The sequence below is a fragment of the Cebus imitator genome, unplaced genomic scaffold (genome assembly GCF_001604975.1).
Source record: "Cebus imitator isolate Cc_AM_T3 unplaced genomic scaffold, Cebus_imitator-1.0 Scaffold307, whole genome shotgun sequence".
Classification (NCBI taxonomy): domain Eukaryota; kingdom Metazoa; phylum Chordata; class Mammalia; order Primates; family Cebidae; genus Cebus; species Cebus imitator.
The window spans coordinates 103611-116056 of NW_016107622.1; the positions used below are offsets into that span (position 1 = coordinate 103611).

Here is a 12446-nt window from a genome sequence, read left to right on the forward strand (position 1 = left end):
AGAGGGAAAGCCACAGTTCTCGGACCAGTCTGCAAGGCCCTACCTGATCTGAGCTACTCGCTCCTCACACCTTGCTCATTTCCTCTTTTGCTGTTTTTTCTCTTACACACTGACTTCGGCCACACAGGTCCCTTGCTGAGCTTTCAGTCACAGTGCCAGGCTGTCTGCTCTGTCGAGAATGCCCCTTCTTTACTCAGACTTCTTCACTTAAATTTCAGCTCCCTCTGAGCACTCCTTCTGTCTCTCTCTGACCCTTTTCTACTTCTTTCTTTTTCTGTAGCATTTATGAGAGTCTAATGTAATGATTTATTTTCTATGTCTTTTTGTTTATACTGAGTACTCTGGGTGCTCTATAAAAGTTGAACGTTGACTGAAAGAACTGTACCCAAAGGAGCATGTCCTTTGGTGTGAATGTTCCTTTTGTCTCTATCTCACAGTAATTCTTTTTTATTCATTCGTGTTCTAAGGAATATTACATTTTGAAAATATTCCTACTTTAAATAGCCAAATCTTTAATAAAGATAATAGCTGACATAGAAATGTCAGCAATTATCTTTTCCCAAGAGCGAGAAATCACTTCAGTTACATGACATATTTGAAATGTATGCAAATTAAAGAATACAATGGTACTTTATGCCTTGAGATTGTAGTCTGTTCAGAGGTTATCTTTTCTTGGCCTTAATAGTGCCTGAATTGTTCATCTCAAGAATGGGAAAGGTTTTTATATAAGGGAAAATAAATTGGCATCCCTTTAATTGTTGAGATAGCTTTTAACATATAGCTTATTTTTTTAGCTGTATGTGCTGGATATTGCCAGATTCTTCCAGTGTTTGTGCTTCTCAATGGTGTAAACATTTGATACCTTTGAAAGAGAGTGGAGGTGAGATTCTTAAACGCAGTGAGTAGCTTAAACATATGGAGTCTCTCTTGGCCACGTGCGGTGGCTCATGCCTGTAATCCCAGCACTTTGGGAGGCCAAGGTAGGTGGATTACCATGTCAGAAGTTTGAGAGCAGCCTGACCAACATGGTGAAACCCTGTCTCTACTAAAAATACAAAAATTGGCAGGGTATGGTGGTGGACGCCTGTAATCCTAGCTACTCAGGAGGCTGAGGCAGGAGAATCACTTGAACCCGGGAGGCAGAGCTTGCAGTGAGTCAAGATTGTGCCACTGCACTCCAGCCTAGGTAACAGAGCAAGACTCGATCTAAAATATGTATATATATATGGAGTCTCTCATTCAATGACTATGTTGTCATGCATTATGTTTTATAAATCAATCTAGCCTTAGGTCATTGAAGGGAAATGTAAAGGGAAAGTTTTATGATCATTACAGATATAAAGAACAGGCTTCTAAAGCACATTTGTAATTCTTAATAATGCTGTTATTTGAAAGTAGTAATTTATTCAATGCTAAATGAGCTCAATTCTAGTGGACATTCTTTTCTTAAAAGCAAAATTTTTAATTATGAAAATAATAACATATTACATACAGAGTTTATAAAACAAAGAATAAAAACATGGCCATAGTTTTATCACCGTAACAACCCTTTTCATTTTGCATTATTTCTTTCTGCATATTCACCTTTTGCATAGTTTTACTTGGGTGCAGAGTTTTTATCTCGTCTTTTTCACTTAGATACCTGTCATGCCTATTTCTTCACGTTGCTATGTGGTCATTCTCACAATAAGTTTTCAAGGTTGCATAATGGTCTCTAGTGTGGCCAGATTATAGAGCCTAAATATATTCCAGGTGTTGGAGAATTAAGTTTCTTTCAATTTTTTAGAAATCATAAATAATGTTATAATGAAAACTCTTGTGTTTGTAGCTTTTTTGGATCATTTTCTTAGGATATATTCCCAAAGGTGAAATTCTTATTTCACACAATATGACCAGAGTAATGATTCTTGATATACTGCCAGCCTACTTTCCCAAATGATCAAACCAATTTTTTTGCCTCCAGCAATGTGTGAAAGTGAAGCTTTACCATACCCTGGCCTGTGATTTCTCATTTTTCTTCTGTTATTTGTGATCCTTGTATTGTTAGCATTAAAATACTAGTACTTCATAGATGTATAGAAATGTAGAAAGCAATTTTGGAATATCAGACACCTGAATCAAGGTTCTTTCCCAAAGAGAAGGAAGAGGAGAACTGGTTTGATGTTTGGTTTATTTATGCCTAGAAGGATAGGAGAAAACCTGTCCATGGTTTGTTAAACACATTAGTTGAAGAAATTTATATTTATCTCAAATTAGTGTGTGTGAAGTCATCTAGCTGACCATTTATAGCATTGTTTTGATGTTTTATGCTGTAACAAATTGGTTCACAAAAAAACACTATATTTATTTCTTTGTTTTCTAAGAATTTAAGTGATGTAAGAGTTTTACAACAGTTTTCTGCTTATGAAACATTTTGGCTTCATCTTGGAGAATCAAATAATTTCATTTTCTTGATAATTAAATAATTTATCCCTTAGGAGAGTTAAGTCATCTACTTCCGAATGTTTCTGCAAATGGAGGGCTTTGTTCTGCATTTGTCAACCAAAGCTCTAGGTAAAATGGCTAGAATCTTCCTCTACAAGTAACAGTGAACAGAGGCTTTGGAAAGAAATTCAGTCTGAGAGAGGAGCTGAGAAAGATGGTAGAATTTTAGATTAGCATCATTTTAATAGTAATGGGCTAGATGTGGTGCTCACACCTGTAATCCCAGTGCTTTGAGACGAGGAGGCAGGAGGATCACTTGAGGCCAGGAGTTCAAGACTAGCCTGTTCAACAGAGTAAGACCCGGTCTCTACAAAAAAAAAAAATTTTTTTTAAATAAGCCTGGTGTGGTGGAATGCAACTGTAGTTTAGCTATTTAAGAGGCTGAGGCAGAAGGATAGCTTGAGCCCTGGAATTCAAGGCTGCAGTTAGCTATGATGGTGCACCAGCCTGGGCAATAGAGTAAGACCCTGTCTCTTTAAAATAAAGCAATTTTTTATTCTACAGCACTTAAGAGTTTCAAAATATCTTTTCATTCATTGTCTCACCAGTGACATTAATAAAATGAGAGATGTGATTAAAATGGAGAGAATTTAAGGGACAAACCCAAATAAGGGCTCATGGGTGCAGGGTGGGTAAGGGTGTGCCTGTGCAGTGTGGAATGGACTGTACCCAAGGCTTTGGCTGTAAATCTTTATCTGGTTTTACTTTACTACCAAACAGTATTTTTAACATCTCCTCATTCATTCATACAAAAATTCATTGACTTTCCACTATACCTGCTGGGGCACAAATTTCAGCTTTCTGTGAGGGCTCAGCCTGGCACCAGAGTCAGGTTTGCAAAGAGGCCATGGTGAGGGAGTGTGGTGAATGCTGGATCACCATGAGGGGGCACTGCGGCTCATGCTGGTGCACAGGTGGCATTGGAGCCAGGTCCCTAAAGGGTCAAAATGGGTGACCCCTTCGGATTTCTTTAACTTTCACCAGTGAGAGTCAATGAGGTTGTTAAGAAAGCAAAACAACACAGATGTTGTCTTGAGATAATAACATTTTCTTTGTGGGCTGGAAGGGGATGACTACTTCCCTCTCCTGCTGTGGAGTTGATCCGTGCTGCTTTCTTCCACAGACCTGCCTTGTATGAGATGCTCCCATTTTTCAGGAGTTTTCCTTCCTTGATCCCCTTCTAACAATGACCTCCTGGGGTTCCACATTTTCTTTCATGGCAGTTTACTCATTTCTTCATTCATTAATCCAAAGGATGTACTGAGTGCTGAAATGTAATGAGAAGGAGCACAGCTATTGAAAATTTGAAGCAAAAGCCTTCTGCGCAACAAAGGCCATGATGAGGAAATAGCTCGGCATGTTCTAGGAACAGAAATAAGGACTTTGAAGCTAGAAATTAGGGTGTATTAGGAGATGAGATCAGAGAGCAGGGAGGGTCCCAACCTTGGTAGGAAGTTTAGAATTTATTCTAAGTGCAACAGGAAGCCATGGGAGGGTTTTAAACAGAAGGCAGGATCTGATTTATCATCATTTAAATTTTATGATCTAGAAAATTTTAAGAAAAGTGCATGTTAGCAAACTGTAATGCTTGATATATGGACAATTTGGATGATGGCTTTAGATGGAAGAAAGGGTAGGAAAGAGTTGCTATTTAAATAAGGGAGGTGACCCCAGGATTTAGTACACACCCACATGTTTGCATTTTGTCTGTTCTTAGCTCAGTCCGTATGAACAAGGGCTAGTTTAGGACAGAAGGGTTAGCAGGGATTCCCCTCTTCCCTCTGTTTCTCTTAGACCCTGTTTTCTTATTAAGAGACTCGCAGGATCCTGTCCCTGTCTGTGATGTCAGCAACTCGGCCATTATGGTGAGCTGATGCCATACTCATGATGAAAATGAAGAGCAGTGGATTGACTTCTGAGTATTTCTGCCCTAAGCCACACCAATCACTTCTTATCCCTTAATCTCTTGTCCTTCCCCCTAAGTTATAGCAAGTGGGGAGAAATGCTCCCAAACCATTAAAGGAGGATAACTGGGAATCTCTCTATAGACATTTAAAGTTGAATAAGCAGCAATTTATTCAGCTGCCTGGTGCTCAGAGGCGCACCCATAGCATCCAAACAGCACCCTGAGTTTGAAGGAGTCAGAGAGATGGGACAGGAGGAAGGCTGTCTTCCATAAAGTGCATTTGGGCTCTTAGAAATTCTGTTGAGAATATAAACTCTGTGACTTTTAGTAGCTACATTCTGATATTTACAATCAGGTTTTCATTAATGTGCCATTTCAGGGCTTCATTTAGTTTAAATAAGTATGTGGAAAGTACGCAATGGGAAAAACCATGAGAGACCACGTTACCTTAAATGTGTTTATTCTATTTGTTTTCTTGAATTGCTTTCCACCTTATTACCTTTAAGCTAGTTACAATTTTTTTTTTTCAACACACAGTTCACATGTATTTGAGAAGGTTGACCTCTCTCCTTTTCTGTGTGTTTTTACATATGAGGCTCCTTGGTACCCCATCTGCACCTCTTTCAAAGATTTGTGGATTTGTGGCACTTAACCACGTTCTGAGCTAGCATTTTTCTCTCTTCCCCTTTAGACCATAAGTTTCTTAAAGATTGGGTTCATAGCTTATTGTTGTCTTTTCTTATGTCTAGAATATATTTTATATATTGTATATATTTGTACTTCAGAATTTTTATTTTGGTGGAAATCTTTGTTGGAAATTATATTACTGACGGATGGGAGAACATTTGAGTGTTTTCTTTTGGACACAAGATAATCATTGTGCTCTCCAGTTGTTATTTTTGACTCTTGAGGTTTTTGGGATTATATCCCCTTCTGTTAAATGTCTCAGAGCATGTAACTTGTAAAACACAATTTTGGTATTCTTTTGTTGTTGTTCTTGTTGTTGTTTTGAGACAGGGTCTTGCTCTGTCGCCCAGGGTGGAATGCAGTGGCACCATCACAGCTCACTTTAGCCTCAAATTCCTGGAGCCAAGCAGTCCTGCCTCAGCCTCCTGAGTAGCTGAGACTATACATGCATGCCACCATGCTTGGCTAGTTTTGTGTTGTTATTGAGATGGGGTCTAGCTATGCTGCTCAGGCTAGTGTCAAATTTCTGGCCTCAAACAGTCCTCCTACCTTGGCCTTCCAAAGTTCTGGGATTACAGGTATGAGCCACCACAGTCAGCCTCAGTTTTCCTTTTTGAAATTATTTTGTGTCTTCCCGTGTGTTCCAACTGATGCTGGTCTACTGCTTGGAGGCCAAAACTTCACTTTATACAGTTTGCCTGGGAGGGGAATTGAAGATCCTTTCACATATCTGCTACAGGCTAAGTATCCTTTGTGTGAAATGCTTGGGATCAGAAGTGTTTCAAAATTCAGAGTTTTTGGGATCTTGGAATATTTTGTATCCATAATGAGATATCTCGTGAATGAGACTCAAGTGTAAACATGAAATTCATTTATGTATCAGATATACCTTATACACATAGCCTGAAGGTCACTTTATACAATACTGAAATAATTTCATGCACTGAAGTTTGTATACATTTGAACCATCAGAAAGCAAGAGTATCAGATGTGGAATCATTTCAGCACTCCAGTTTCAGATTTTGGAACATTTCAGAGATGGGGTTTTCAGATTTGGGATGCTCAACCTGAAGAATGCAAAATGTATAAGCTTTGTGACAGGTTGTCACATAAGAGCACTTCTGGTTTAATGGCCAAGCCTCGAGTCAGCAAGGAGCCAGATGCCTGCTGCATAGAAAAGTATGCTAGGTACCTCTCCCATCAACCACAAGGACTCTTTCCCTACGTTCCGTGATAGGAAACATTTTTACAGAAGCAAAAACCCTCATTCTTCACTCACTCAGCTCTGACAGTACCAGTCCTACTAGGCCTGCATTTGCCTTAGAGCCTTCGCACTTTCTGCTTTCTCTGCCTAGATGGCTCTTTTGACAGATAGTCTCATGGTTTGCTCCCTCACTTCCTTCCAGTCTTTTAAAAAATATCACTATCTTTCAGATGCCTTCCCTGACTACTTACACAAAATATTACCAACCCTCATCTTCAACCCAGTCATCTCTCTCCCACTTATCCAGTGTGGTAGATTTTCATAATAATGAATCATGCCTCCCTGTGTCCACACTCCTATGCAGAGGGAAATTTTTGCTCTTGTCACCGAAGGATACAGTGCAGTTTTCCATTCTTTTGAATCTGCTCTGGCCTCATGACATGCTTCAAACAACAGAATGTGACACAGTGATACGCAAACTCTAGAGCTTTGCTGTCTGACACAGGAACCCGTAGACACCTGTAACCATTTGTATTTAAATCACAATTAGATGAAATTTAAAATTCAGTTCCTCAGTTTACTAGTCTTATTTCAAATACTAAATACTGTATGTGACTAGCAGGCACCATATTGGAGAGCAATTAGAGACCACATAGAGGGAAACTGAGGTACCCCGGACAGGAGGCAGTGATGATATCCGGACATTTGTGTGAGGCTGTTTTGTCCCACCCTCCTCATTCAAGCTACAGGATGACTGTAGTCCCACCAGTAATCCCAGGTGGTACCAGCCAAAGAACAGCTTAAATTGCCAACCCATGGAATCATGAAAAGTAATTTTCATTGTTTTAAGTTATAAATTTTATGTAGGTTTGATACACCATGGTGGTAATGGATACACCCTTCAATTCTAATGACTGGCAGTAATTTTGAAACCATGCCCTAAAGAGTTACCTCAGGGGTTAAGATGTGACAAAATGAGAAAGACAGAGTGAATCCATACCATCCATGACAGTGAGATCAGTTCCTTATTTATATAGAAGGATATTTGCTATTACTAAAATAAAAACCAACAGCAGACTGAAATACTTATTAATAGTACAGACTTAGTTTGACATCAAAAAATTATTACCAGTAATTTGCAAAGTAGATAATTAAAACATATAGAACTAACAGGAAACCATAATTATTTCAATTTAATATGAACAGATTTGAGTGACTTGTTATATCTCACTCTGCCATGTTTTGTGATATTAAATACATAGTATTTAATTCTGAAAGCATTTCTTCCTCAATTTATTATGCTCGAGCATTTATTGAGTGCTTTCTATATATGTCTATCCAGGTACAGTAAAGGATCTGAAATGATTAAAACCTGAACGTTACCATGGGAGAACTCACAATTTAATGGTGGGGACAGATGCATGGTCACAATATATGCATATCAACACAGCACAAACTGTGTTAGAGGACTAGGAAGTTCTCTAGAAACACTGAGGTGGATGCAGCCACCTTATTATTGCACATACTGAACATAAGGAATGAGCTTTTACTTTGCAGATGCATTGGGGATAAAGACTACCCTCTGTAACCCCAGCACTTTGGGAGGCCAAGGCGAGCAGATGGCCTGAGCTCAGGAGTTTGAAACCACCCTGGGCAACATGGCGAAACCCTGTCTCTACTAAAATTAAAAAAAAAAAAAATAGCTGGGCATGGTGGTCCATGCAGGTAATCACAGTTACTCAGGAGGCTGAGTCAGGAGAATCGCTTGAGCCTGGGAAGCAGAGGTTGTCGTGAACCAAGATCGTGCCACTACACTTCAGCTTGGGCAACAGAGCGAGACTCCATCACAAACAAACAAACAAAATTATCTAGAGACTTGTTTTGGATAAAATACAGAATTATTGTTTTATTTTATTTCAATAATAACCTTGAGATAGTATTTCTATGTCATAAAATTTACCCATTTAAAGTGTACAATTCAGGGGCTTTTAGTATTTTCACAGAATTGTGCACCATCATTGCTGTCTAGATTTATAACTTTTTTATATTCCAAAAAGAACTCCCATACCCGTAAGCTGTCACTCCTGTCCCTCCCCTTTTTCCCCAAGTTCCCCAGCCCTAAGCAACCGGTCCTCTCTTTCTGCCTCTGTAGACTTGCCTGTTTGGGACATTGCATGGCAATGGAATCTTACACTGTGGGCTTTTGTGTCTCTTTCACTGAGCATGTTTTTAAAATTCTTCCATGTTATAGTATACATCAGTATTTCATTTGTTTTTATTACTGAACAAGATGTCATCATATTGTGGATATACCACATTTTGTTTATCCATTCACCAGTTGATGGATATTTGGGTTGTGTCCATCTTTTGGCTATTATGGATAAGGCTACTATAAACTTTCATGTACAAATGTTTACGTGGACATATATTTTCCTTTTTCTTCAGTGTGTATCTATGTGAAGAATTGCTGGATCATGTGGCAACTCTGTGTTTAACATTTTGAGGCCATGCCAAACTGATTTCTGGAGAGGCTGTGATATAGTTTGACTCTGTGTCCCCACCCAGATCTCACCTTGAATTGTAATAATTCCTGCATGTCATGGGAGGGACCTAGTGGGAGGTAACTGAATCTTGGGGGCGGGTTTTTCCCATGCTGTTCTCCTGAGAGTGAATAAGTATCCTGAGATCTGATGGTTTCATAAAGGGGAGTTTCCCAGCACATGCTCTCTTGCCTCCCGCCATGCTCTCCTTCATCTTCTGCCATGATTGTGAGGCCTTCCCAGCCTTGTGGAACTGTGAGTCCATTAAACCTCCTTCCTTTGTAAATTACCCAGTCTCAGGTGTGTTTTTATTAGCAGTATGAGAATGGACTAATACAGGCTGCGATTTTACCATTCCACCAGCAAGCATCAAGCTTCCTGTTTCTTCACATCCTCACCAATAGTTGTTATTATATGGAACAGAACTGTTTTGAATGAAAATACAAACTCATTAAAACAGAAGAATTCCAATTAGATTATGCTATACGTGTTTAAGGTGGCCCATATATCAGTCACGTGGTGTTAGAACTTAAAGCCAAATGCCACTTTTTAGCTCTGTGTACAAAACAGCTCATTGGAGTCTAATGATCTTATCATTAATGTTCACCAGATGGTTGGGAAAGGCAGGTTTTCTTTTATGTCTAATTGAGAGAGGTAAAGGGAGAAATGATTATGTGTGTAGTGCTGTTGAAAGTTAAATCTATTTCTGGCATACAATTAAACATAATTGAAATAGGACAAATTGAATAACAAAATTAAATTTACAAACTAGGATATGAATGGAAATTATTATATGTGTGCTGCTTTGAGGATATTTGGGTGGTGTGTTGGCATTAGGGCCAGAGCCCCAAATTTGTACAGATTTGGCATGATTCCCACCTGCACCGGCTTGCCTCCTGTACTTCGCTATGTTGGCATATCAAAGGAGTTCACCAGGCATTCTCCAGCCAGCACCCTGCTCAGAGAGGGTGTCTTTTCTTTTCTTTCCTTTTCTTTTCTGAAGCACTGGAATTTAATGTAGTTAAAAAGGAAAATAGATTCTTTCTAAGATTCAGACTTGCTTTTAATGAATCCAGGAGACCTGACAATGATATTTTACGAAAAACAAAAATAAAAATCTGACAGTACTCCCCAACTTGGGTTGAGTGTGTCTCTGTGCATAAGAGGCATTGCCTTTGTCTTTGTGGCCTGACCTCTGCCCACACCATCAGCTTCAGCTGCTACCACTGTCTGAGTACTGAAGTGTGTGTAGTTCCCTGAGGGCACACGCTGTGACACTCCTGCATTCTCTGCTACTGTTTAGTCCCTTTGCTGGAGTACCTTTCTCTCTCTGCAGGACTCAGTGTAGGCACCACCTCCCCCCAGAAGCGTTACAGATCCCCCAAGGTTCTGCTAGGTCCCAGACATGGTATTAATCTGGGCGCTTTGTTTACCATGCTGAACAAAAGCAGAAAAAGTCCCTGGTCTAGTGGAGCTTCTATTTTATCTGAGAGAGAGACTAAACAAGAAATGCAAAATGTCATCTACCTTGCATAGTAGAAGGTGACAGGTCTAGGAAATACAAAGATAGTTAAGCAGAGTAATAATGAGAACGGGAAACGTAGGGGATGGGAAAGGCGGAATGCTACACTCAGTAAGGTCAGTGAGTGGGCTTCACCTTCTAGACAGCCTTAAAAAGGATGAGGGGATCTGTGATATGGCTAAATCTAGGGAGAGAGCTTTCCAGGAAGAGCAAATAGCCAGCCACAGAGATTACTTTATTGTGACAGCCTCCATGTTAAACCAATAAAATTCCATCCATAAAGGAAGTTGAAAAGTTGGTTTTCCAAAGTGTCCTTTATGTAGACAAATATATATATATATATTTCCATTTCAATTTTTGAAATCTAAAAAAAGTTCCAAGACAAATCTCTCCTTTGCCCTCTTCCCTCCCTATACCCTTACACAATACACATTTTGTGGACTATTAATGGTTTAGAATTCCTAGTCAGAAATTACTGTACACCTAAGTTGCATGGATCTTATTGTCTTCTTTCTCCACCATAAACTCTGGATTCGTCTGTAAAATACATGCCCCATGATAGTTTTATATTTCCAGAGGGCCAGTTCTGCATCTGCCCTTCCTTCTCTGAGTCATATGCCTTTATGTCCCATCTTCTTTCAGTTTTTAATTTTCTTCCACATTATTGCCTATTGGTGTTTTCTGGTTGATCTTTTGTGCTAAATTCTAAATACCATGTGTGAATTCTTCCTCCTGTTTGATAAACCAGAATGAAGAGGTGTTATAAGGTCTGCACCTTCTCTTCAGCGGCTTGCATTAATTCTGTACATTCCTGGGACTTCCCCTTCCTCAAGAAGAAATCTAGCACAGCCCTTGCACAGCATTTTAAGAATTGTTACTGCTCCTGGTTGGGCGTGGTGGTGCACACCTGTAATTCCAGCACTTGGGAGGCTGAGGCAGGTGGATCACTCAAGGTTAAGAATTCGAGACCAGCCTGGCCAACCATGTTGGTTTTACCAACATGGTAAAACCTCACCTCTACTAAAAATACAAAAATTAGTGTAATCCCAGCTACTCGGGAGGCTGAGGCAGGAGAATTGCTTGAACCTGGGAGGTGGAGGTTGCAGTGAGCCAAGATCACGTCACTGCACTCCAGCCTGGGCAACATAGTGAGACCCTATCCCCCTCCCCCCGAAAAAAAAAAGAATCTTTACTGCTCCCACATTTACTGATTAGATTTTGGTTTGGGAGATACTCTGAACCGCTAAAATTTTTAAAAAATAATTCTGCTATATTACCTGTTTTTCACTGCTATTTTTTAAGTAAAATGATTTTTCCTATCATTATTATATATTTTTAGGTGATTTTGGAAGTAAATGCTAGAGATATTTTTATTCCTCCAGAGCTTCTTGCTCTAACAACATAATAATCTAAGTTAAAAGAACTGGCTCAAGATGTATAAATGTTATTTTTTTGGATTAAAAATATATTTTTCCCATTTCTCTTGCATCTCTTTTTATTTCCATATATTAGGCACTGTAAATGCCAGATGTATATAATCTTTTTTTTTTTTTAATTTCCTGGAATGTCACATCCTGCAACTTCTTCACAAGCTGCGTTTGTTAAATAGCAGATGATGGAAGGTTTGTCGCCCGCCCGCCCCCACACCCACCAACATAGTCATTTAATGCTCATCAGTGATAATTGCTGTGCGAATTCAGTTGATTTGTGCTTACTTCACTGTCAGTCTTTGGTTTTACGAAATCGAGGAAGGACATACAAATGTACCTATGCATTTTAGAGAAAGCTTTATTTTATCCCATATCCTGTGTTACATCACTATATCTTAACTGCAGATTTTTTGGTTTACTTTGTCCTTTTATTTTAAACTTTTTTATCAAAGTGATAATTGTATAGTTTAAAAGTCAAGGCAGTGGCTCACGCTTGTAATCCCAGCACTTTGGGAGGCTGAGGTGGGTGGATCACCTGAGGTCAGGAGTTCAAGACCAGCCTGGCCAACATGGAGAAACCCTGTCTCTACTAAAAAAACAAAAAAACAAAAAACAAAAAATTAGCAGGGCACGGTGGCACATGCCTGTAATCCCAGCTACTCAGGAGGCTGAG

General features: G+C 39.3%; 1 protein-coding gene across 3 annotated transcripts in view; it reads left to right on the forward strand.

Moving 5' to 3' along the window:
• LOC108285795 (utrophin-like) overlaps window positions 1-12446 on the forward strand; it is a 199427-nt gene that overhangs the window by 63028 nt on the left and 123953 nt on the right. The gene's annotated exons all lie outside the window — the stretch shown is intronic.